Source organism: Erinaceus europaeus, chromosome 1, assembly GCF_950295315.1.
Source record: "Erinaceus europaeus chromosome 1, mEriEur2.1, whole genome shotgun sequence".
Lineage (NCBI taxonomy): Eukaryota > Metazoa > Chordata > Mammalia > Eulipotyphla > Erinaceidae > Erinaceus > Erinaceus europaeus.
The window spans coordinates 176338793-176365557 of record NC_080162.1 but is presented as its reverse complement, the minus strand read 5'-3'; the positions used below and the strand labels follow the sequence as shown (position 1 = coordinate 176365557).

Here is a 26765-nt window from a genome sequence, read left to right as displayed (position 1 = left end):
AGACTTGGGATTAAAACTGGATATATGGCACATACTAATTTGTAGGGAAAGCCTCAAATAGTTTCATATGGTCAGTGTTAATTCTAGAATACTCCTTCATCAGCTTCTTTGTATGCCCATCAAAATACTTAGATGATGTGGTGAGACTGCCTGCCAACACATTCCTTAGAATAAAGCTAAAGTTAACTATCCAAATGGTACTGCTATTTAGGATTCTTTTTTTTTTTCTTTTTTCAAGATGTTAGCTACAGGCAGGGTAAATTAACATTGGAGTCTTCATCACCATAATTGAGTAAACAAACAGAACAAAAATTTGTCAGCTCAGGCCCAGAGTAAATGACCATGAATGAATATCAAAGTTCTTCTGTTCCAGTAAACTGCTGTAATCTATGGCATCTTATGTTTGAATAGGAAAGAGTAAACTTGTTCAAATGATACTGGGGGAGAAGGAGCTTCCAGTGCTCAGCACAGGCAATTGCCCAAGCTATTGTGGTTTAGCAAGGACTTGTAACAGCCCCACCTCTCTTATTGCAGTTTGAAAAATGCATGGTGACAACTACCCCATCTCCACCCATTTTGAATCACTCGGAAAATATTTTCTGAACTTTTACATTTTTTAATATGCTTCATATTAAGACATATTCTTCACAACTCCCAAGGTAGAGTGTTTCTTATTTCTATATCTCTGCATACCTAACAGATACAGTATATCTTTGTTTAGAAGCTATGGCTTCTATTAAATTTAATTACTTACCCCTGTGGCTTTAAATTGAGGGTGGCTATAAAACAAAGATGGCTTCTATTAAATTTAATTACTTTCCCCTGAGGCTTGCATAGGAAGGGTGGCTTCTATTAAAAACTGCATGGTATAGGTGTGGCTGCTAATCAAGGATGCTTCTCAATGAAGATATACAGTCTGCGGTAATAATTAATCAAAGGAGTAGATACTGGGTATAGAAATATTAATAAGATTGCATGATGAATGCAATTCTGAAATTTATTAAAGTAATCATAGTTCTGAAAGAATTTTCATAATTTACGTTGTTCTGCTTGTCGTAATAAAAAATATAGGTAACATCTGCACATACTATATAGGATATATTAATATCCTATTGAGGAAAGTAAATATTTTTAAACATCACACCCTATCAGATAGAGTAAGTCTCTGTGATGCTTTAAACTGATACTTTTTCCGTTTGATAGTAGTTGAATAAAGAAAATGGCTTACAGATTTAGCTATGTATATAGTTTGAAAGTAACAACTGAAAAATGATGTTCATAATCTGAATTGCAATGAAACCAATTATCTGTACTGTGGTGGTTCACATGGGAATTCTCCTAAAGGTTTAGTATTTCTTAAAAGAAATTAAAAACAGCTGTAAAAATACCATAAAACAAAAATAGCAGCTGCAAAAGAGATTAACATTCCTAAATTTCATTTGAACCTGATATGTTATTTTTCCAACATATATATATATATTTTTTTTTCTGATTTTTTAAGTCTATATGTATGAAATCTTACCTTTAAAAAGTATGGCTACTGAATATATTTTTGTATTACTAGTCTTTAATATTCAAAAGAATTTTATGAAAGTTTCCCCCTTGTGATGCTTCTATTCTTTTTTATAACAACGTACAAATGTGAACTACTGGTGTAGAGCAGTGTAAATTCCCCTAAGCTTTCAACATTGTAAAGTAAACAAATTACAATCTAGGCTGTGTCTGTATTGTCCTCTCTTTTCTTTATTCCATCATTTAAAGCTGTCAGCTACCTTTCACACTGAACCATGAAGACCAAGGTCTGTTATAAAATGTTGCATGTCTGCTTTCCAACTAAACAAACAACTATAGATAAAATTGTACCTGATGTTATACACACACACATACACACATATGTCTATATGTGTTCATGTATGTATGTATGTATGCAAAATGCAGCTTATAAGACAGATCTACTAATAAAAGTGATAAAAGTATAAAACGGTTTTGCTGTACTGTTCAAAACATATGGCAACAACTTTTCTAGACTTGCACCAGATGGAGGCCTCTAATCGATCCGGTCTGTTATACCTTATGTTATTTCTCCATTGAAAGAGGGTTCCTCCTTCCCAATTCACAAATATATTGCTATTTTTCAGTTCAAGAAGCAGCACTTTTTCAACATAGCAAGGTAGATTGAGACATGTTATATTAAAAATACATTGTGAGGCAACAAATTATTGAAGAAATAAAAATTATCTGAACAATTGGTATTATATCTTTAGTAAAATACTTGTCAATTGTTCAGATTTAACATATATTCACTGTAGTTATGTATCTTAGTCGTTTGGGTTTTTTATTGGTTAAGCAGCCATATGCTTTCAACAGAAACATTACATTTGAATAATTCTATAGGAAATAATGCCTGTATTCATGAAGTCATTTAAATTGCTAAACTTGATAAGATCTCCAGTAAACATAGTGTTCTCAGAGATAAAAATAACTTTATAGTTAGTGCTTATATTATATTCCTAAACATGCCAAACAATTAAAATGTAAATTGTTTCCATATGTCATTTAACCAGACATATTGCCATTTAAGGAAATGGACACCTAATGAGTGGTTTCACTCATTTGAGTAATATAGGTCATTGAAACACATGGACTTGAAGAAAAAAAAAATAGCCAAACTCCCTCCAAGACTTAGTGAGTGTTATCATGGTTATAGTTACAGAGGAGTGGCTGAATCCCAGAAATTTGGTGGTGGGCACTGTGAAGAAAGATGATCCTGTAATCTTATAATAGAACAAAGTGTTATTAAGTCACTAAAAAAAATTAAAATTGCAATAATGAGGTAACATGTTAAAGATTTTCTGAATATTTATACCTGAAAAACAAATGTAGTAGATACTCTTATTAGAACACATGAACAACTCTAGTTTTATCTTTAGCATATCATTAAAGTCAATTCTCTTTTACACACACATACATGATGTCAAAAATATGTGAGGAGCTGAGAAACAAGAATATAACATTTTGGAATTGTTTAGTGCAGTTTTGTCTTTGTTATAAATATTATTTGTGACATAGGTTTAGATTTAGCAGTACAGTAAGATCTATGCATAACAAAAATCAAATGAACACATCTAGTCTCTGGAGAAATACTCAATCGTTTTGTAGAACCTATCTTTAATGTAGACCAGTACTTAATATATTCACAGTTTATAACAACTTGTGAAAAGAGTGAATGTTGAAACAAAATATCAACAAGATCTATTCTCTTTAGCATGTTTATTTATGACTACTTTCTTTTGAAAGAAACCAGGAGTATGATAATGGTTACACACAAACTAAGTAAGCTGTGCTTTCACAAGCAGTAATCCCATACAAGTATGAGAGAAAAACTGTATTTTTCCAGTATACTATAAGGCTAAGTGACAACCTTACCTGATGGCTGATATCTTTTATAGTACAACTGTGACATATTTTATGCATCACAAAGAATGATCAAAGATGTCTCTGGAGGTTTTCTGTCATGGAATGTGGCCTACAGCCTCTGTCTGCCTTTAAATCAGGCAATAATGCACCTTTTAAAAGTTGGACATGCTTTCCAGAGGCTGGTTACTTTAGATGGATTTTAGCATGATTTTTATTTCTCTTTCAGTTATGTGATTTTTAAAATTAGATGCATATTTAATTTGACTGTGAAATTGAAAGTGACTAAAATAAACATGAGATTGTATAACTTTAAGACTTCATTCTCCACATACAGTTCTGCTTGTTTTTACTGCGCTTTTAATACACTGTTGTTTAGAGAAGAAAATGTAATTCAGAAACAAAGCCATTTCCATTTGTTTCCTATTACAACATATTAATATAATAACTTCAACATATTTTTGTTCTTAGAAAATTTTGCACTACAAAATTACAGCTTTTTTATCAAACTTAAATGACTATTTAGATTTTCTCTACAAATTGAAAATAAATTGGAAAATTGTGGCAATCATCCAATTAAATTTAGCAGTCAGCCACCAGTCTTAGAATATCTGGACAATTTCCAAAAATATTATTTTCCTAAATACCTTGGAAGGTTTTGATGAAAATGTCTTGTTGCTCAGAATCATCTACATAATTCAGCTCGTCTCTTTCGAGTTTGTCTCCACATATAAACAAATACTTTAAAAAGAAGACACTTTAGGGAGTCGGGCTGTAGCGCAGCGGGTTAAGCGCAGGTGGCACAAAGCACAAGGACCGGCATAAGGATCCCGGTTCGAACCCCGGCTCCCCACCTGCAGGGGAGTCGCTTCACAGGCGGTGAAGCAGGTCTGCAGGTGTCTATCTTTCTCTCCTCCTCTCTGTCTTCCCCTCCTCTCTCCATTTCTCTCTGTCCTATCCAACAACGACAACAACAATAATAAGTACAACAATAAAACAACAAGGGCAACAAAAGGGAATAAATAAATAAAATAAATAAATAAAAATTAAAAAAAAAGAAGACACTTTAACTGCAATAAATGCTTGTTCATATTGGTAGTGGTATTTTCATTCAGGACAACACACTTTTATGTAAACAACCAAGCAAATAAGGGAAAAAGAAAAGGAAAATTACATTTTCAAGATGGGTGGTGGCACACCTGGTTAAGTGCACATGTTACACAATGCAACAATGCACAGGGAACTGGGTTAGAATGTCAGGTTCCCATCTGCAAGGGGAAAGCTTTGCAAGTGGTGAAGCAGTGCTACAGGTGTCTCATTTTCTCACTTTCTCTCTCCTCTCTGTCTCACCCTATCTCACCTCTCAATTCCTGGCTTTTTCTGTGCAATAAATAAATAAAGATAATAATAAGAAAATTAAAAAGTGAGAATTACACTTTCAGGTAAATACCCCTTGCTACACATACTGAATTCACTGAAAATTTCACTTAGTGATATATTCTGGTCAAAGACGACTTTTAATGTGTCAAATTCTTCTAAAATCCGTCCTCAAAATAATATAGGGACAATCTAAACTTATAAACTTAGTTAATCATTCTTACTGATTAAACCACACAAAATATTTGCCCTAAATAATGTTTTATGTGATTTATATAAAATAAAGGCTACTTTCATTTCTAAATTACATACGTACTCAATTTCATGTAATGTACAATATGATCTATTTTTTGCCAATAGGTCATTAATCATATCAATTTTATCACCCTCAAGAATTAGTCATAATTACATTATAAACTGTATTAGCTCAAGTACATGTGTAGGTCAAATTTAAATTTTTATAATGTTTGCAGGCATATTAATGATCCTACATAAATTATGTTAGAGTTCTTAAAGTTATTTATGAAAATTAATTGTAATTTGTCAGATTATATCATTTTAACTATTCCCATAGTGCACCTGAAGCTAATAAAATATCACTAAAATGGTAGCAGCAATATTTATTTGTATAGGAAACTCTTATTCCTTTAGCTTTTCAGAATCATGAAATGTAAATTGGTTTTTGATTCTATGAGGTTATTAACTTGTATACCCATACTTCCCTGAGATTCACCCTATTTTAAGTTTAACAATTGAAAATGAATGAGTTTGTGTTTTGAATAAATTAGTGTGTAACATTTCATGTGTACCTAAAATGCTTCAAAATTGTAAACTGCTAAAACATATATAAGAGCCAGTGAGGTATCTCCCCTGGGATTGTGCCTGATTTGCCATGCATGACACTCAGATCAGAGCCCAGTTTCCACGCAATCAAAGAAGTTTTCTGGCTATTCTCTGTTAACCTCTTTTTCTCTCTCCTTCTGTCTCTCCTTTTTTTTTTAATTTATTTTTTATTTAAGAAAGTATAAATTAACAAAACAAAGGGTAGGAGGGGTACAATTCCACACAATTCCCACCACCCAATCTCCATATCCCATCCCCTCCCCCGATAGCTTTCCCATTCTCTATCCCTCTGGGAGCATGGACCCTGGGTTGCAGAAGGTGGAAGGTCTGGCCTCTGTAATTGCTTCCCCGCTGAACATGGGCGTTGACTGGTCAGTCCATACGCCCAGTCTGCCTCTCTCTTTCCCTAGTAGGGTGGGTCTCTGGGGAAGCGGAGCTCCAGGACACAGTGGTGGGGTCTTCAGTCCAGGGAAGCCTGGCCGGCATCCTGATGGCATCTGGAACCTGGTGGCTGAAAAAAGGGTTAACATACAAAACCAAACAAATTGTTGAGCAATCATGGACCCAAAGGTTGGAAAAACGGCGAGGAAGTGTTAGGGGGGTACTCACTGCAAACTCTAGTGTACTTCTGCTTTCAAGTATATATTTTGCAGTAGTTTATGGATACGTGTGAACATAAGCTCTCTCTCACAGAACCTGGTCTATAAATAGGTTTGGGGACTTTGTGAGAAAGTGAACCACCTGGGATGGAATTAAAGAATACTATGAAAGGAAAGGTCTCACCTGAGTAATGAAGCTGAAGGGTTGTCATTCCACACGTGAAGTCTCTGGACACAGTCTGAGCTGAAGCATGTTGAGGTGGCAATCGTTGCGTTGATTAGGTTGCTATCCGGAGATGTAATATTATTTGATATGGATTGGGAGAGGCATGCAAGAAAGTGGGCCCTATCTTAAGGTTCCAGGACTGGGGAAAATATAGGCTCTATAGTGGAGATGTGAGGTTCCTGCTCCCTTAGGTTTCAAAAATATGATGGATAGTTAATGTTATCATCACATTATTTGGTAATTGGGTTAACTTTGAAAAGTCCTTTTGTTAGGGTTTGCTGTATAGTGCCCAGTATCTTGTATATTGCTGTGCCATTGGTTGCTTCCCATCTACTTGTCTCTCTCTTCTTATCTAAAAAAGTTGGCCCAGATCAGAGCTGACCTGGTAATATGACAACAAAATAATAATAACATATATATATATATATATGTACTACAAATATATATGTTTATTTTTTAGAGTAGTAAAATATCTTCTGGGTTCATGTAGTTATGCACCTGGCAATGTGCACATGTTGCCTTGCACAAAGACTAGTTCAAGCTCCTGTTCTTCACATGCAAAGAGAAAAGTTCATGAACATGAAGCAGTGCTCCAGTTATCCTCTCATTCTTTCTCATTACTTCTCACCTTATAAGTAAAAAAAAGAAAAATATCATACTATTTTTCAATGTAAATAAATGTAAGTTTAATAATATTCTGTATTGTTAACTGCTTATCAACCTTGTATTTATATACCATAAAATAAAGAGGCTGTACTTGAAATTGCTCAAAGCCCTTTGGGGGTGTAGGAATGATCTGATTCAGGAAAGGAAACAAAATGAAATATTATTTTAATATCATTTTGATTTGAGACTATGTGATTTGATTATCTGTTAAAATACTTGTTGTTTTCACAGGGCTATGTTGTTTTCGCCGGGCTGGCTTCACGGGCAGGTAACAGACAACCAGGGACTCATGGTTGAGCTGTACACAGTATCTCTTTATTCATGTAGGACGCAGCACAATCTAAGCCGAGCTAAGCTAAACTAAACTAAAAACTACAATCTTGTCCTTATAAATATACTAGCCCAGTAGGGTGGGAACAGGATGCGATGCAGAGAGGGTGGAGAGAAAAGTGACTGGTGAAAATCAGGGTATGACAAGGAGAGGGGAGCAGGCAAGAATTCTATCACTGAACCACCAATGCCCTGGAGGGAGGGTGGTGCTTGTTAACAGAGGTTATGTAAATAGAATGAAGTGGTTATGTAAATAGAATAGTGTTAAGCACGGGGGATTAAACTAATGAAACAGAAGGGGTTTTTAGAAGCATAGCAACAAATACTTTATTATAACTTCTATAATTTTATAGAATATAAAATTTTGCATAATCTTAAAAGAGACAAAAAAGGATTATTGGCTTAGTTGCTTCCAATTTACATATGGACTAATTAATCAAATTATTAATAAATTATTTGTTTACTATACTTATATTCAAGATGACAATAGCATGAAACAGTATATTAACTCTATTTGAATTCATTTCTTGAATAATAGTTTTATTTCTATTCTGTGCATAGCTAAACTCTTTTGAGTAGACATTCAGGGCTTATTTATTTATTTGGTGCCGCAGGTGTCTGTCTCTGTCTCATCCCCTCTCTGTCTCTCCTTCTTCTCTCAACTTCTTTCTATTTCTACCAAATTTAAATACATAAACTTCTCTTCTCTCACCATACCCTCCCTGACAGAGAACAGAGCTGAAATAAGGATTTTTATTATTTTTTACTCTTTTATACTGTATTAATGTCAATACCTCAGTGTATTACATTAATTAGAGAAGACAAGGAAGATAATATCTAAGAAATTCAACAATATATTATTAGATCTAGTACTAACTCTTATAAAGATAAAATTGTCTTTCACTTAAGGTAGAAATATAGTATTGCTAGATTGTATATGAGGTCTTATTACAGAGATGCCAGTTTTAGTCTGAAACATATATTTTTTTATTCATACATTAGTATGTAAAGTGATCAACAACACTGTGACTAGTATACAGACTATTTGATCAGTGGGAAAAATATTCATAAAAGTCAAAATAGAAGCAAAGTTGTAAAAGATAGAATTATAGGTTTCTTACAGGGAAGGCAATTTTAATATAGACGAGATTGGTCCAAATTTTGCCATCTGGATTGATAGATTATCTAGCAGAACTATCGTTTCAATGATCTCAATGACATTATAACATTAGATACTTTGTATAGAATTATAAGTTAAATTTACTGCAAATGTTACTGCAGAGAATACAGAAAGAGATCCATTACTATTGTTTGTGAAAGTTTAGATAGGAGAAAATTTAAGATTCTTCAACAAAACATATGAGAAATGATCTATATGATATGACTGTATTGCTGTTGTCAAAAATTTCATTTTCACCATTACTTCTTAATCAGCATCATAGTTATAGTTATGTGATACTACTCATAAAAGAAAATATTATATTAGTCAATTTTATTGTTACCTTTGCAAGGTGTTGCTTTATAGTGTTTGGCAATGTTGCATGTAGTTAGCTTTTTAGAAACATGTATCAGTTTCTACTTATTTTACCTATTGTTGAAAATATATAATTAGAAGAATACAAAAACTTTTTCATCCACAAATACTGATGAGAAAACTATAAATACTGCAGATAGAATTTATTGCATTCAGGTTTTGACTTTTAACATGCACATATATGTATTTAAAAATTATTGTATTTCTTTTATTCATATCAGAGTAACTATATGTGATATAGTTAAATAAAGTTTATCTCCCTATCACATATTTCTGTAATTCATTATATTTCAGTTGACTAATTATCTTTAAAAGGAAACACCACACTTCTCTACTTCATTGTTGACTATGAAATTTAAAACACATTCAAGTAAAATGAAGTTATTTAGATGTTCTCCTACAAAACTTTCCCCCAAATTCCTGTCCATTCTATTCAAATACACAAATACAGTAGATAATGGAACTAATTTTAAGCTAAAATAGATATATATTGGGAGGAAGGCAAAAGACTGGAGAAAAAAATCTGAGAGCTCTGAATATGTGGAAATGAATGGAAATCATGGAGCAGAGAATCAAGTCCACATATTATCTACAACTCTTGGAAACAGATAAATTGTGTAATTCAGAATTTTACAAATCCTATAGTGAAAATATGTAACAATACAGAGATGCACAGCAAAGTCTGGGGTCATATCTTTTGTTTACATGCATCCATATTTCCATATTGAATATATTTTTATACCAAAATGGGATAAAGATAAGTGAAGTAAAGCCATCTGTGTTTCTAAATGAATTCTATCCAAACTTAATAAACTTTTAAAAGAATTTGAGAACATAATTTATTTTAAAACTATGACCCTGTAACTTTTCCTTTGAAAGTCTGCTTTAATTACACCATCTATGAACCAATGTTGTTCTTGTAAAGGTTTTGACATGTGTAAATCTCCATCAAGTCAATCATTAGAAATGTCTACATTTACATAGAATTACTTGTTATTCCTTTAAATTATAATGTCATGAGTTATACCAATGATACCCCTTCTCAAACTCAGGACTACAGTATGTGCATTCATAATTTATAACATCTGAGAACCTTATCAACTTCTTTTTTTATTTCTTTATTGGGGAATTAATGTTTTACATTTGACAGTAAATACAATAGTTTGTACATGCATAACATTTCCCAGTTTTCCATTTAACAATACAACCCCCACTAGGTCCTCTGTCATACTTCTTGGATCTGTATTCTCCCCACCCACCCACCCCAGTCTTTTACTTTGGTGCAATATGCCAATTCCAGTTCAGGTTCTACTTGTGTCTTCTTTTCTGACCTTGTTTTTCAACTTCTGCCGAGAGTGAGATCATCCTATATTCATCCTTCTGTTTATGACTTATTTCACTTAACATGAATTTTTCAAGGTCCATCTAGGATCACTGAAAATGGTGAAGTCACCATTTTTTATAGCTGAGTAGGATATATATCACAACTTATTCAGCCACTCATCTGTTGTTGGACACCTGGGCTCCTTCCAGGTTTTGGCCATTACAAATTGTTGTGCCAAGACCTTATCAACTTCTATTATATTTTCATTCAACCTTATTCTTTTCAGAAAGAAGGGCTATTATTTCAGTATAAATACCTTAAAGTTGGATGAGGCTGATGTATATTTCTGCATTCTAATAATGAATAGTTTTTAAAAGAATGATACATATGCCTTTAAAAGATTGTTTTTCTATTATTTTTCACCTATTTGTCTTATATCTAGTCAATAATTTTACTAAAGTTTTAGGGAAATGTTATATGATTTTGATAAATTGTAAAAATAAGTATTTTTTATTTTTTATTATCTTTATTGGATAGTGATAGTCTGAAAATAAGAGAGAAGAGGGAGATAGAGAGGAAGAGAGACAGAAAGACACCTGCATCACTGCTTTACCATTTGCAAAGCTTTCCCCCTGTAGGTGGGGACTGGGGGCTCCAATTGGGCCTTGTCAGTTATAAGATGTGTATTCAACTAGGGGTGTCATCACCCGGCCCCAAATAATTTTAAACTTAAGTATATTGTTAATATTTATGTGTAGATAAATATACAAATATAATGTATTTACTTATTATACAGGTACATAAGTCCATCTTTGGCAATGTATATAGTATGCATATATCTATGTAAATAATATATGCAAATAATATTCATATATGGATCTATATGTCCACTCATGCATCTAATCATGTGAATTCAGATGAAAATCTAGGGTGTTAAGTTCAATGCTTTTTTTGGATCACTTAATTTGTATATGAATTTAAAGTTAATGCTTCTTTAAATGGCAGATGCTAAAAATTTCTAAGTAAGTGCTTTCTGTTATTAACCTTTAAATTTACATGACTGTGGGTTGAGTGGTAGATAAGCCCATAGAATGGGCATTTTCATCCTTAAGAACCTGAGTTCTATCCCAAGTTCCCACATGGGAGAACCTGCAATGTTCCGGCAAAGTGGAGTGATATTGCTGTGTCCCCTCCCCCTTCTCCTCTCTGTTTATCAAAAAGAAAAGGAAGGAAGGAAGGAAGGAAGGAAGGAAGGAAGGAAGGAAGGAAGGAAGGAAGGAAGGAAGGAAGGGAGGGAGGGAGGGAGGGAGGGAGGGAGGAAGGAAGGAAGGAAGGAAGGAAGGAAGGAAGGAAGGAAAGAAGGAAGGGAGGAAGGAAAGAAGAAAGGAAGGTAAGAAGGAGGGAAGAAAAAATAAAAAGCAACCAAGAGCAGTGGAGTTGGGAAGATCCTGTGTCCTAGCAATAACCATAGTGGTATACATATTGCAAGGACCTGTGCAAGGATCCTGGTTTGAGCCCAAGGAACCCTGTTCTTTCTCTCCCCCTCTATCTTCTCCTCCAGTCTCAATTTCTCTCTGTTCTGTTTAGTAGAAAAATGTCTGCTAAAGCAGTGGATCTGGAGTGCCAGCACTGAACTCCAGTGATAATGCTGGAGGGAAAAAAAAACAAACAAAAAAGATGCTATATATAGAGATGCATGTATATAAGATGCATTTAGAGTATTATTTAACTGCTATTTATTGAAAATTTGTGCATATTAAACTCTCCCATAAATTGTAAATATCAACAAAAAAGAAATTGTAAAATATCCACAAACATGTTTCTAAACATATTTAAATCAGAAAAGTAGTATGTTTAACTCAACATTATTCCAGATGACATGTCAAAAAATTAAACACTTAAGGACCAAAAGATATCAACACTCTTCAAGTACTACTATGAAAATTACTAGCTTGGGCATCACTTTAACTTGCAAAACTGTGTGGAAAGTAAATAAGAATTCATAAAGTGCTAAATGACTTTATCTATGATGCTCCTATGTGGATATGAATTTAATTTGAGGGGCTAGGGGCAGTCTGACTTTTATGGCTAAGGCTGTGGGCTTATTTCCAAGCACCACATGAGAGAAAGAAAGACAAAAATTAGCTAAACCCCATAGATGAGGGACAATGATTTGTTCTCTTGCTTCTCTTTCTCTGTGTGTCTCCTTCAATTCTCATGAAAAAAAATGCAATTTAATGGGCATTAAGACAGTTTTATTTAAAAAATAGAATTGCCATGATTTGCATGAAAACTATAAAGAAAATCATCACTTACTAGATTGTATTATTTGCCCTTTTGACACATTTCATTTACTTCAAATCTACACTTGTGGGCCCACCCCTGGTTTGAGTTTTGAGCACTAAAGAGGTTTGGAAATTTTTATAAGAGTATTTATATTCAAAGTTTTACATAGAACAGTTTCACTACCCTAAAAGAAAAAACATTCAATAGCTCTTAACAGTGTTTGATCTAGAGTATCAGGAGAATTTCAAAAAGTACTGTGAGTGGATTACTGCAATACATCGTTTTTTAAAGAGAACATTTCATGATTACTGTTTTAATAAATCTTTTTCTATATTTTATTTGTTGTATTTATATTGGATAGGTGTAGAGAGAAATGGAGAACGGAAAGGGGGATAAAGAGATAGAGAGACCTACAGCATTAATTCACTAGAACTAAAGTTGCTATCATGCTGGTGGGTATCAATGACGTGAACCAGGATTCGTGTGTGTGTGTGTGTGTGTGTGTGTGTGTGTGTGTGTGTGTGTGTGATCTTTATTTATTGGATAGAGACAGCCAGAGATCCAGATAGAAGGGGGAAATAGGGAGAGAGAGAGACCTGCAGCCCTGCTTCACCACTTGCAAAGCTTTCCACCTGCAGGTGGGGACCAGGAGCTCAAACCCAGGTTTTTACACATTATAATGTGTGAGTTTAACCAGGTGCACTATCACCTGGTCCCCAAACCTGATTCTTTTACATGGTAACATGTGCTCAACTGGGTGCATGATCAACCAGCTCCTGAAATACTGTGTTGAGATTTGATTTTCAGACAAAAGTAGCTCTGTCTTAGTAAAAATAAATAAATCTAATTGTATTATGGAGCCCTCTGTCATGGTAATATAAAAGCCATGTGAATGAAAGTAACAAGTTGAAGTTAAGGATAAGGGTTTCAGACATTTTTGGTTGCAGGAAATAGCTCACTATGTTAGAGCACAATAGTAGTATTCCTGATGCTCCAAAGTCCCAAGTTCAAACCCAGCACCAATAGTGCTCTGATCTTCTCTCTCTCTCTCTCTCTTTCTTTCTCTCTCTCTCTCTTTCCTTCATTTCTCTCACTGAAATAAATTATTCTAAATTATGTTTCAGGTATATTGATTTTACGATGTTTACTAAGAAATAAAACATTAGCTTAGGTTATTGAACAGTGAAGAAGTATTATATAATCAAGATTGGATCCTAGAATCTGGGGACCTCTCTATCATGAAAGACCTCCGCTACCCCACCCCAGTTTGTATGTGAACTTTAGAAGTGTAGATTGCCTTTGTTTCCTGCTCTTTTGATCCTGCATAGTAGTAAGGCTATTTTGTTGTGGCATGCCTTAATTTAAAAGTGTAATTGTTCTCTTGTATTCACTGAAGACTTAATTGTCTTTCAAATCTTGTTAGAACTCATGGAGAGATTTGCTTAGTTCTAAAAGTGGTATCTTTTAACAGTTTGAAACATTTATTTATTGATTTACTTCTCAATTATTTATGAAGTGGATTCGCTGTTAGACATTCTGAAGCCTTAAAATGTAGTGCTCAGCAAGAGCTTCCTTTACTTCTCTAGCAACTCCACCTCACTTGATTCTCCCTGAGACTCAATTTCAAACATCTTTTTATTTCTCTAGACATACCTTACCTGTCTCTTGACCTTTGTACAATGTCCTTCCTTTCCCTAAAGATCTGTGGGATCATCCTATTGTGCTCTCCTTGCCTATCTCCTATCAGCCCAAACTTTTCTTCCTCAGGGGAATCTTTTCTTATCTTCAAGTCTCACAGATTAGTAGACTTCCTTTTGGAATACTATTTTAATGATAAATTTATCCTCATTTGAATAATCATTTTTAGCAACTATTTCCCTCACCAGCCTATCATCTCCATATTGGCAAGAGGATATGATTTTTTTTCCCACTGAATTCTTCATTTACAGCATTTATTCAAGGACTCAGATATGGTAAGACAAATGCAACAATGATAGCGAAAGCAAAAACACGGAACACTTCCAAAACTTAAAATTAATATTTATGGAACTTCAAATGTTATTCTTAAATTTTTACTTTGGATGACACTTTTGTCTATAATATGTTTAGGACATCTCTCAACATTAATAAAATTTTAAAACAATGGCAAAAAAAAAAGAAAGGAAAAAAGAAGTAAACCACTGCAAATGGTGGACTCTCACTACTGCATTTCAGTACCTGGAGTGGAAACCATGGTAGATTCTGTCCACACACCTTGGTGGAGTCTATTTATAACTAATCAGCTTGGGTCATGCCCAGTTTGAAAAGGATAAAAGGCTGAATGCCAAGGCAGAATGTTGTTCAGGACTAGTAGGTTTGACAGAAATCATATAACAGTGGTCTCATTCTTTGGCTACATTTGAGCTGTAGCATTCAGAGTTGAAACACAAATTTTTCTGTAACATTTTGAGGCTCAATTTTGCTTTTGGAAATTTTGAATATTGAATAATTCAGAAAATAGAATGTACTAACTTGCCCTACACTATAGAAATTAAAACCAAGGATTGCACATTGTATATTAAGGCATATGTAGCAGTTCAAATATGTCAGATAAATTATGCAAATGAAACAGAAAGAAAGAAAGAAAAAAATGTGCTTATCCACCAAAACAGTAACATTTCAGAAGGAATTCCTCATGTAGGTGTTAGGATAGAAACAAGATAGCTGGTACTAATAGTGGTTGATAGTGAAGAATCTGTCTTTAAGTATGGTGTTAGAGCTTGGGAAAAAAAAGAACATATGAGAATTTAGACAGCTAGAGTCATATAGTTTTAATTGAAATAGAAAGCTAAAAAATCAAGTCATAGGAGTAGAGAAGCATAGATGCATAGTAAATTCTTTAAAGAAGACATCTCTTTGGATAGGTGTGTTTATTTACTTAGGATATATCCCCAGGAGAGGAATTGCCCAGTCATAGGGTAGTCTTCTGAAAGTTCTCCAAACTACCTTTCACAAGAATTGGGCCAATTTACATTCCCACCAGCAAATATGAAAGGGTTTCTTTGCCCCACAATCTTTCTAACATTTGTTGTTAATCTCCTTTTTAAAAAAATATATATATTATTTATTTAGTATTGGTTTGAAAAATTACAAGATAAAGGGGGTACAACTCAACAGCATTCCCACAACCAGGGTACTACGTACCCAATCCCTCCATTGAAAACTACAGTGGTTCTTCCAAGGCCACAGGTATGGATTGACTATTATTTCTATAACTACCTTCTATCTATCTATATTTTCCCCAATGGTCCTGCTTTCTCTTTCTGTCTAAGTCATATGTACACCTATTACTACTTCCAAATGTCCTTCCTTTTTTCTTTTCTTCTCTCTCTGGGTCCTAATGGGATTGAGTTTCAGGACCCTACAGTCATCTTCCCCTAACATTTCTCCTCTTCTGAGAGTACGAACCAGAATCTTTTCTGAGGTGCAGAAGGTAGGAATTCTGGTTTCTATAATTGCTTTTGTTAAATATTTTTATTATCTTTATTTATTTATTTGGTAGAGATAGTCGGGGTGCTAGAGAAGGGAGAGAGACAGAGAGATAGCTGCCACATTGCTTCACCACTCACAAAGCTTTCCCCTTGTAGGTGAGGACTGGGGGCTCGAACCCAGGCCCCTGCACATTGTGACATGTGCGCTCAACCAGGTGCTCCTCCACCAGCCCCTGCAATTGTTTCTCCAGTGGACATGAGCATTGGCAAACACCCATCCTGTTGCTATATTTTCCTAGTGGGGTAGGGATTTGGAGAGGAGAGGTTCTTGTCCTTTCTTATGTATGATTTTCTCACAGAGTGAAATGCCAGCTCATTGTTATCTGTATTTGTATTTATCTGATAATCAGTGATTTAGAACATTTTTCCTATGTCTGTTGGCTCTTTGAGTCTCTTCTTTTATGTGTATACCTATGCACATAGCAGCACACGTTGTAATAGCCCAAATTTGGAAGCATCCAAGTTGTCCAGCAACACAAGAATGTCTAGGAAAGTTGTGGCATATATACATAATGGAATGCTATTCAACTATTACATATGACAAATCACCTTCTTCACCTTATCTTGGATGAAGCTTGAAGGAATCATGTTAAGTGATCCAAGCCAGAAAGAGAAGGATGAATATGGGATGATCTCACTCATGGGGAGAATTTAAGAAAAGCAGAAAGGACAAACATAAAATAAAAGTTGGACTGGTTATATATATATATATATATATATATATATATATATATATATTGCACCAAAATAAAAGACACTGGGGAAGGAGGACAGGGAGAAGGGTGGTGAGGAGAATTTCAGCTCCCGGTACATGATGGAAAAGGACCCGATTTGAAGATGAGGTGAGAAATTGTACCCGTGTACCAATAGCTGCACTGTAAACCATAAACTTCCCTATAAGAAAAAAGAAAAGATCAAGATTGAAATCTGAATACAGTGAAAAATTTAATTTTATAAAGCTAGCTAGAGTATTTAATATACAAGACTTGACAATCAGACAATATGTCCTTTACCAGTTGCATTGATTTTACTGTTTTCTTCTATAATTGCTCTGAATTTATTTATCATATCACATATCCTGCAGTTTTTCAGATTTATTTACTTTCATTTGTAACTCCTTCACTAGATGCATGTAACTTTGTAACTCGGTGCCACTGACCCCATCTTTAAGGGACTAAATATAGTACATCACTCAGTACATGGAAAATATTTAGCCATTATAGTATATGCAATAACACACAGTTTGGGGCATGTGGAACTTGCTTATGATAATACTTTAAATGTTCTGATGATTTTATTTTTGTTTTAAGCAATTTGTAATAAACAATCATTGTGGTGCTTATAAATATAGTGCTTTATTTATTTGAAACCTATTGTCAGGGAATCAAATGAGAAAGTTACCTGGTTGCATATAAAAGTGAACTGGAACAAAAACCAAAAATAGGTGAGAGAAAATTTAGCTGATTCTAGAGCTGGAAGAATACAAACATGTCAAATACTAGATACATCAAATGTAAATGATGCCAGAGAACACATAGATGGAGAAAGAAAAGTAATAGAAATGAATGGCTCTCAATAAGATAACAGTATATATAAGTAATAATTTCATCCATGAACACATATGTTCTTTAATTTTTATTTTTATTTGTAAAGTGGAAATATTGACAATACTGCAGGCTAAGAGGGGTACATTTCCACACAGTGCCCATCACCAGAGCTCCATAGCCAATCCCCTCCCTTGATAGCTTCCCTAGTCTTTATCCCTCTGTCTGTTCTCTTTCTTAATGTCTTCATTAAATTGTTATCTCTCATTTCTAAGTTAATACAAATTTTCTACTGAGTTCTTGAAACACATAAAGTTTCCAGATTTAGTTTGGGCCCTATAATGAAAAATGTATGTTCACAGTAAAAATTAGATCAAGTAAACTGACCACAAAAGTAAACCACAGATATTGTCAGTAGGAATTATATATAGATTCAAATTAACAAAGAAACTTTACGTTAATAGAGACCAGAAAGAAATGAAGGAATCAAGGGTGTTTGTAGACTTCAAAAAATAAAATCTTATTAATTTAGTCATGCATTTAATCTCTGGTATGTACCATCCCACTGTGACCTTGCATTACATGACTCTCCCTTTGGTTAGACTTTGGTTCACTTGTACACTAAGTTGAGCATGCATGTTACCATGTGCAGAGATTGGGACTCAGATCCCTGGTTCCCATCCATAAGGGGAAGCTTCAAAAGCAGTGAAGTAGAATTGCTGCTCTCTTTCTCTCTCTCTCTCTCTCTCTCTCTCTCTCTCCTCTCGCTCTCTCCCTGTCCTCTCTCTATTACTCTCCATTTTAACAAATAAAATAGAAAGAAAAATAAAATCGGAAAAATGGGGAGTCGGGCGGTAGTGCAGCAGGTTAAGCACATGTAGCGCAAAACCTAAGGATCCCGGTTTGAACCCCCAGCTCCCCACTTGCAGGGGAGTCACTTCACAAGTGGTGAAGCAGGTCTGCAAGTGTCTATCTTTCTCTCCCCCTCCTCTCTGTCCTATCCAACAACAACGACATTAACAACAGCAGTAAAAAAAAAGGGGAGGGCAGGATGGCTACAAGGATTTGTAGTGTGGGAATTGAACCGCAGCAATAACCCTGGTGGCAATAAAGAAATTAAATAAATAAAATGAATAGGAACTTCAAATTTTTGCTTATGTCCCTTGTTAAAAATACATCACTGACCAGTCAACATCCATGTTCAGCAGGGAAGCAATTACAGAAGCCAGACCTTCTACCTTCTGCAACCCACAATGACCCTGAGTCCATGCTCCCAGAAGGATAGAGAATGGTAAAGCTATCAGGGGAGGGGGTGGGATATGGAGATTGGGTAGTGGGAATTCTGTGGAGTTGTACTCCTCCTACCCTATGGTTTTGTTAATTAATCCTTTCTTAAATAAAAAAGAAAAAATAAATTAAAAAGAAATACATTACTGAGATCATAAATGTCTCTAGCCAGTTTGGATTAAATGATATCATGCAAATTAAATTATATCATTGTCCTACAGATACAATAAAAGAAAGTTACAATGTAATGAACGGGATTTCAGAGGATAAAATTAAATGTGTTGTGTTATATTTTAATATCAATTACAAAATGCTGTATCTAGAATCTGATTTTGTTTTTGATGTTTTAAATTTTGTTTTAACTATAAAGATACATTACAGTATGTGTTATATTTTGACTATATAATGCATCATTAAACTATAAATATATATATTTCAATGTATATTTATTTATTTCATATTAAAGATATATTACTTTATAGTAAATTCATTGCAAAAACAAATCTACAGATGGCCAAAGGTTTCGGAGATATTAAGTAAAATATTGCACTTGTGCAAGTGACCTTGCTTTCAAAATAGTAAAAAAAAAAAAAAAAAGTTCTACAAATGATAGTGCCAACTCCTTTGCTTCATTTTGGATGGAACTTGGAGGTATTATGCTAAGTGAAATAAGTCAAAAAGAGAACAAATACCAAATGATCTTACTTAAAGGTGGAACTTAATAAGACCAGAAAAGGAAATTATAAAAAGAAACTAGTACTGTGCAAGGTGTACTGAACCAAAACAAAAAACACTTGTGAGGGAGGATTTAGGAGTGCTTGAAAGAGGACTTTAGGTTATTAATGTGTCTATATGGCAAATACTGCAGACCACTAGCCCCTCGATAAAGTGGGGAAAAAAGTCTATAATTAACTTATAGCAGTAAGTCACAGAATTTATTTCTCCTGATATTCTTGAGAATGAGTTTTTTCTTATTTTTGGTAGTTTTAGAGGAGGAGGAAAACATAGGTTTGGCATGCTATTTTGAACAATTGTTCAAATGTCTTGAGTTTGGCAGTGAAAAAGCTGTATTTTCTTGTTCTTTTTTTGCTTGGAATTTACAAACCATGTATACTACCAGAAAAGTTTTACTCTTACATTATGATTTATTTGTATTTAAACTGTTGTAATATTTCTCATGAAAATCATTCTGTGTCCAGGAATGTCTGTAAGATCATTTTTAATGTCTTTCTTTTCCCCCAATTCTAAAGCTTGCATTTGGTATTAGATATTTAAATGGAAACCATAGATTACTGAATGCCCAAATCTATGACTTTTAAAAGAATTTATAATTTGCCTACATTTTTTCCTATTTAATTGTGTGTTGTAATAGGGAATCTAGTAGCATTTAGCTAAAAATCAGGTGGCAAAAGCATTTGTTGTCTTAAAATGAATGCTTTTTAAAAGGTTTTGTATTTATTAAATGCATCCTCCCAAATAAAATGTGAGCTATCTTCATACATAAAAATCATCTTTTTACAAAGAAAAATAAGGAGCAGATGCTAGATTTATGGGAATATTAGTCATCTATCAATCTTCAGAGCTAAAAGACTACCAATAATGAGACTAACACAAAAGAGCAGCCGGGGGGGGGGGTGGTGGTGGTGGAGGGAAAACCAACATTCAAAGAACTCAAAGACTAACACCTTCTAGAAGTCAGAATTGCTCATCCTACACAGGATTAGTTTTCATCCTCTCAAACAAGATGATATTGACAATCATAAAAGACAATCATAAAAGATTTTTGAAAAACCTTCATAAAACTACTTGAATACTCATATCAGAGCATTATATATATATATATATATATATATATATATATATATATATATTACCCGTGCTTCTAAGTATTCTTCCAGCTACATAATGTAAGACTTGTGCATTACTTTTAAACAGTCCTCAACACGCCAGGTATTTCAAGGACTCATTAGCAATGCTAATGTGAAAAGCAGAGTGTTTTACACACTGTTTCATAGATTAGGGTGCCATGAACAACTAAACTCCCAAGGAAGAGAGAACTAAAGTCCACGTAAGGAAAAGATTGTGAAAGTTCAAGTTTGAAAAGAAACCAAAAATTTTAGATAACATCTATTCAAAATTATGTTAGACCATCAATTCCCCAGGAGACTGGAGGCCTTTATTTGCTGTGCCGTGAATTATTTTAGAGCAGAAATAATATATATTCTCCAGTGAATGTTTATATGCACATCTTGACATGTGCAGAAACTAATGTAATTAATGGACTGTGTAGAATAAAATGCTGTGTTTGAAATATCATTCTTTGATTATGGGCAAGTGAACTTGTGGTTACAAAATTAAGGTCTCACTAAGACATGTGTATATTCACACACACACACACACACACACACACACACACACACACACACACAGATACCCTTTCCACAAACCACCATCTCTAGTAATATGTGAGCAATTTAGGTTTTTGGACCAACTTAAGATTGTTGATTAATTTCATCTGGACTTCTATACATAGTTCTAATGGGAAAAGTTATCATGAAGCATGTGATCCTATTTTCAAAATATTATAGGAATTAAAGAGAGAGAATTACTATGTACCATATTGCTACCATAAACAAGTCAATAATAACTGATGTAAAAGTCTTTCTTAAAAATAATCTTTAGAGGGAGTCGGGCTGTAACGCAGCGGGTTAAGCGCAGGTGGCCCAAAGCATAAGGACTGGCATAAGGATCCCGGTTCGAACCCCGGCTCCCCACCTGCAGGGGAGTCGCTTCACAGGCGGTGAAGCAGGTCTGCAGGTGTCTATCTTTCTCTCCCCCTCTCTGTCTTCCCCTCCTCTCTCCATTTCTCTCTGTCCTATCCAACAATGACAACAACAATAATAACTATAACAATAAGACAACAAGGGCAACAAAAGGGAATAAATAAATAAAACAAATATTTAAAAAATAAAAATAATAATTAAAAAATAATAATAATCTTTAGATAATTTTGTGCTGGCACTAATTCAAGACTACATATCCATCTATATTATATTCATCCGTCATCTATCTATCCTTCATAGCTATTATTATTATTTGTTTGTGAAACAATGTTGTGCTAAGAATAGTATTATACTTTAGGATGGGAATGGGAGAGTATTCACTCATTTACTAAACACCAAATTATGGATTAATTCATTAAATCATTCTACAAGAGCTTCAGTGATATTGTATTTGAAGTAGCAGCTACCTAGACCAATTAAGAACTGATATTCACTGCCAGATCATTTCACTTCTAGGTAGAATGTTAGAAATAAGAAGAGAACAGGAAAACACAAAATATAGCTTGGACTATGTGTGGTGTGTTACACCAAAGCAAAGGACTCAGAGGAAGGAAAATGAAGGTGACTAGGGGGAATTTGGGACCCTGGTACATGATGGTGGGAAAGGACCCAAGCTGGGGATGGGAGAGGTTTGCAGACAACTGTCACAAGGAGATGAGAAATTGAACCCATGTGTCAACAACTATCCAGCAACTCATTAATGACCCAATAAGGATAAATAAATGTTAACTAATTAAAAATAAACATTTTAAAAAAACTGATTTTTCTCCTTGAATTTTCAAAAGGACTTCATTGAGAAGTTAATTGTGATGAGCTTACTATATTTCTTGGCTCACTGGTTTCAGGTTGGAAAAAATCATCTTATTTTCTTAAAGAAAACTGCTGAAATATGGTTCATCCATTCTACGTTTGCTATGCCACAGTAGTCTGGATTATTTCCTACTATCAGTACTAGCAAAGGATTAACTTCATGAAATACATGTTCTTTTGATTTTGAGATTTTGTAGAGCTCAAAGAAAACTGCAAACTAAAACATACTTAGATTTGTCTCTCAGACACCTAAATATAGAAACCTGTCTATCAATCCACATGTTTCCTGCTTATCAGTGGGACAGAGAACAAACACATCTGAAATAGGCTTTAGCATAGGCAATCTCTAATTGAATTCTATTCCCAGAGTATCAATACAGAACTGTGATCAGGAAAAAAAAAAGTCATGTAACACTATATATCTATATATATATTTAAATATCCATGACCTTTCCATTTAGTGGTCAAAAATATATTAAAATACTCAAGCATTTGTACATTTGGCACTGTAATAGAATTAGATAAAAAAAACCCTCATAATTAAAATTTCTATCATCTAGACTATATATATTTGTTTCTTTACATATAAAAGTACCATATAAAAGGTTAGTATAATTTATAGTTTTATATTGGCACACTGTCCAAAAAATATTCCCATGGTTGTTTTTACCAAAAGTTATATTTCTTCATGTATCTCACATGTATAGATATATTTTTTTTTCTTTATTAGGCAGTTAATTAAAGTACTACTGTTGACACATGGGCACCATTTCTCATCTCCCTGTGATAGATATCTGCAAAACAGTCTCACTCCCAACTTGGGTTTTTTTTCCAGTCATACACCAGGACAACAGTCTCCCTCCAGTTCCTTCTCTTACTCTCCTTTCCCAGATTCATTTACTTTTGTATGATATACTGATCCTAGGACAAGTTTTATTGTTTGTTTTTCACTTGTGGGTGAGATCATCTGTTATTTATCCTTCTCTTCTTGATATATCTCATTTAATAAGATTCCTTCAAGTTCCATCCAAGTTGAGGTAAGAGAGGTAGCATCATCAATTTTTGAAATTTCTTTATTGGGGGATTAATGTTTTACATTTGACAATAAATACAATAGTTTCTACATTACATTTCTCAGTTATCCACATAACAATACAACCTGTACTAGGTCCTCTGTCAGCCTTTTTGGAACTATACTCTCTTCCCCCACCACATATACACACTCCAGAGTCTTTTACTTTGGTGCAATACATCAACTCCAATTCAGGTTCTACTTGTATTTTCTCTTCATCTTGTTTTTCAACTCTCTGCCTGAGAGTGAGATCATCCCATATTCATCCTTCTGTTTCTGGCTTATTTCACTTAGCATGATTTCTTCAAGCTCCATCCATGATAGGCTGAAACAGTGAAACATCGTCATTTTTAATAGCTGAGTATTCTTCTATTGTGTATATATACTACAACTTTCTAAGCCATTCATTTGTTGTTGGGCACCTAGTTTGTTTTTACGTTAGATGTTGCATCACATTTCAACTCTATATTTGATAATTTGAGACTAAATGCACACTTAAGGCCTAACTCAATACCTAAAGGGATTTAGACCCTGTAAGCTATCTTCTTTCTTCCTCAGATATGGATGGGGTTAAAGAGCAAAATCTCTCAGGAATCCAAAGTGCCTGGGTTAATCCTTAACCCCTGATATGTGAGATAAGAAGAATAATTCACTGAGGTACAGCAGACACAGAGATGCTGAGATGAGATCTATAATGTGTAAGCCTTAACTACTACCCCCTATCCTAAAGATATTTTGCTCATATTAGCACTATTTGTCCTTCTTCATGTTGAATCAACTCCTTTGTAACCTGGAATTCTTGTTGTATTGTAAAACTTGCTATGAAAGTGTTCTGGCACTTAGGGGGCATTCTATTTTTGTCCCCCTCCTTTCGGGCTACATGTTCAATGGAACACCTTCAGGATATCAGTCATACACAAAACTTACTCTCTGAATAATCTTTGGGGTTCATGAATCACCCTTTCATATGGGCAGACCACATGGCAGTTAGTTCTATTATAAATTGTACTGCTATAAACAGCTATACAAAGATTTCTTCAATAGATAAATTTGTTTACTTTGAAATATTCCCAGGAGGTGAATTGATAGATCATTTTCTAGAATTCTGAGAAGTCTCCAGACTATTTTCCATAAAATTTAGATCAATTTACATTCCCACTAGCAATGTAGAAGTGTCCCTTTTCTCCATATCCTCACCAACACTTAATCCCTCCATCTTAGTCTAAATGAAAGTTTTGTGGCGTAGAGTATTCTTGGTTGAAAGCCTTTCTCATGGGACATATAACACAAGATATATATGAATTTCTATTAAAATCTGCTATAAATTTTATGGAATTACCTTTGTATATATTCTTTCTTATGTCTCCTTCAAGTTTCTTTATTTATTTTTAGTCTTTGTCAATTTGCTTATATGCCTTATTATATGTATAGTTCTGGGTCAATTTGTTTGGCAGTCTCTGAAGTTCTCAAATTTTTAATGCCCTCCCTGTTGTTTAGTACAGGGATGTTTCTGCTATTACCTCTATATGTGTTCTCCCTTTTTATCTATATCCTTTGTTTTGATATTATCCCATATGTCTCTGATATTGCTTTCAGTGCTCTTAATCTCTTATTTAGTTTTTATACTTCTTAGTTTTATCTAAATCATCTTCATTCTTGCTATTTCTGTTTTCTGCCTCAATTGTTCTACTCTCACTTCTCTCAACTCTATTTTTTAGATCAGCTGCTTTGTTATGTGATTGCCCAGCTGTTGTATTTTCTCATTCAGCAAATTTGACTTAGAACCTAAAGTCTCCAAACACTCAGTATAGGCATGATACTTGCAGGTAGGGCTGTGGTAGACTTAGCAGAAGACCGCACTCTGTAGGAATATTAATTCCCCTGGTGTCTGGTAATCACAAACAATATACTGAAATTTACTCCTCAGACATGCCCACAATTCATATCCCAAAATATTCTCCCAGAAGAAAAAGCTTCTGGCTGGGTAAACTTCACTTTGTCAATGATCAACTTGAAAGCACTCTCAAGTTCCTAGGATAAGAGTTAGGCATTCTTTTATTTATGTGCATGTGTATAGCTGATTCAAGGGCAGCTGAGACACACTATTATAATTCTGGCAGCCCAGAGAAGGTCCCAGAATGCATTATCCTACTAGGGACTGAGATGTATTTACCTTTGGAATGTAACAGGCAGGGTCTTAGTTGGGACTACATGGATGCTTATTGATTTAATGCAGTTTCTTGAAGACTCCCTTCTTAAGTCAGTGGACTTTAGAACTAGACATAGTGGGGGTAGTGGGGAGGGCTTGCAGAAAAACTCAAAACATCCTTCTTTGTTCTTTTTAATATTCTTTGTTGTTCTGCTGTTCACAGATGTTGCAGCTTTCCTGTGTAATGTATGTGAATCTACATCTTTGCAGGACCTCTTGTGCTGGCTGTAGACTGGTTTCTACTGAAACCTGTCAGGATCTGAAGTGACGTCTTGAGCAGAAGCACCCCTGACATGCCTTCATGCATTCATTTTTAGATCTATCTTTCAAGATATTATTTATTTCAAATCATGCTGTCTTGTGGTGCAACACATTTTTTCTGCAACATTCTGGGGATTGGTTATTTTTAAAGGCTAGATTTTTTTTTATTCCTTTGGTATAAAAGTCTTACATGACAATTGATAAAATATTAACACATGTTTTCATAATCAGATTATATTCAGCTGTGTTCATCAAGCTACTGCTTTACATTAATGGAATTATTGATCTAACATACATATGAAAAGCTTTAATCAGCTTCTGCCTCATCTGGAACCCTACTCACTCCCTAACTATGTCTTGTGTGGGAATTATTATACTGCCCATATTTTTCTTATGTATTTCTAATAAACTAAACATTGAGGATAAGTAGCTTATTCATCTCCACTTTGCTTGTTATCTGACATGTATACACTCACTGCCACTTTGTGTAACTAGTTCCTTGATATATTTTGTACTTCATGTGGAACTAGTGTTAACATTCTCTTGAATTTTAGGATCATTGTGAATTGTTGTGGAAATGGCCTTAAATTTGAGGTGAATATTTTTCAGA

The 26765-nt window shown here is 34.3% G+C and overlaps 1 long non-coding RNA gene across 1 annotated transcript; it reads left to right on the top strand.

Moving 5' to 3' along the window:
* The first annotated feature begins 532 nt into the window (after positions 1 to 532).
* LOC132542051 (uncharacterized) lies at positions 533 to 26589 on the top strand. Its single transcript, XR_009553194.1, has 3 exons — positions 533 to 659; positions 22260 to 22364; positions 26105 to 26589. It is a non-coding gene; the product is annotated as an uncharacterized LOC132542051 (long non-coding RNA).
* Positions 26590 to 26765: the final 176 nt, after the last annotated feature.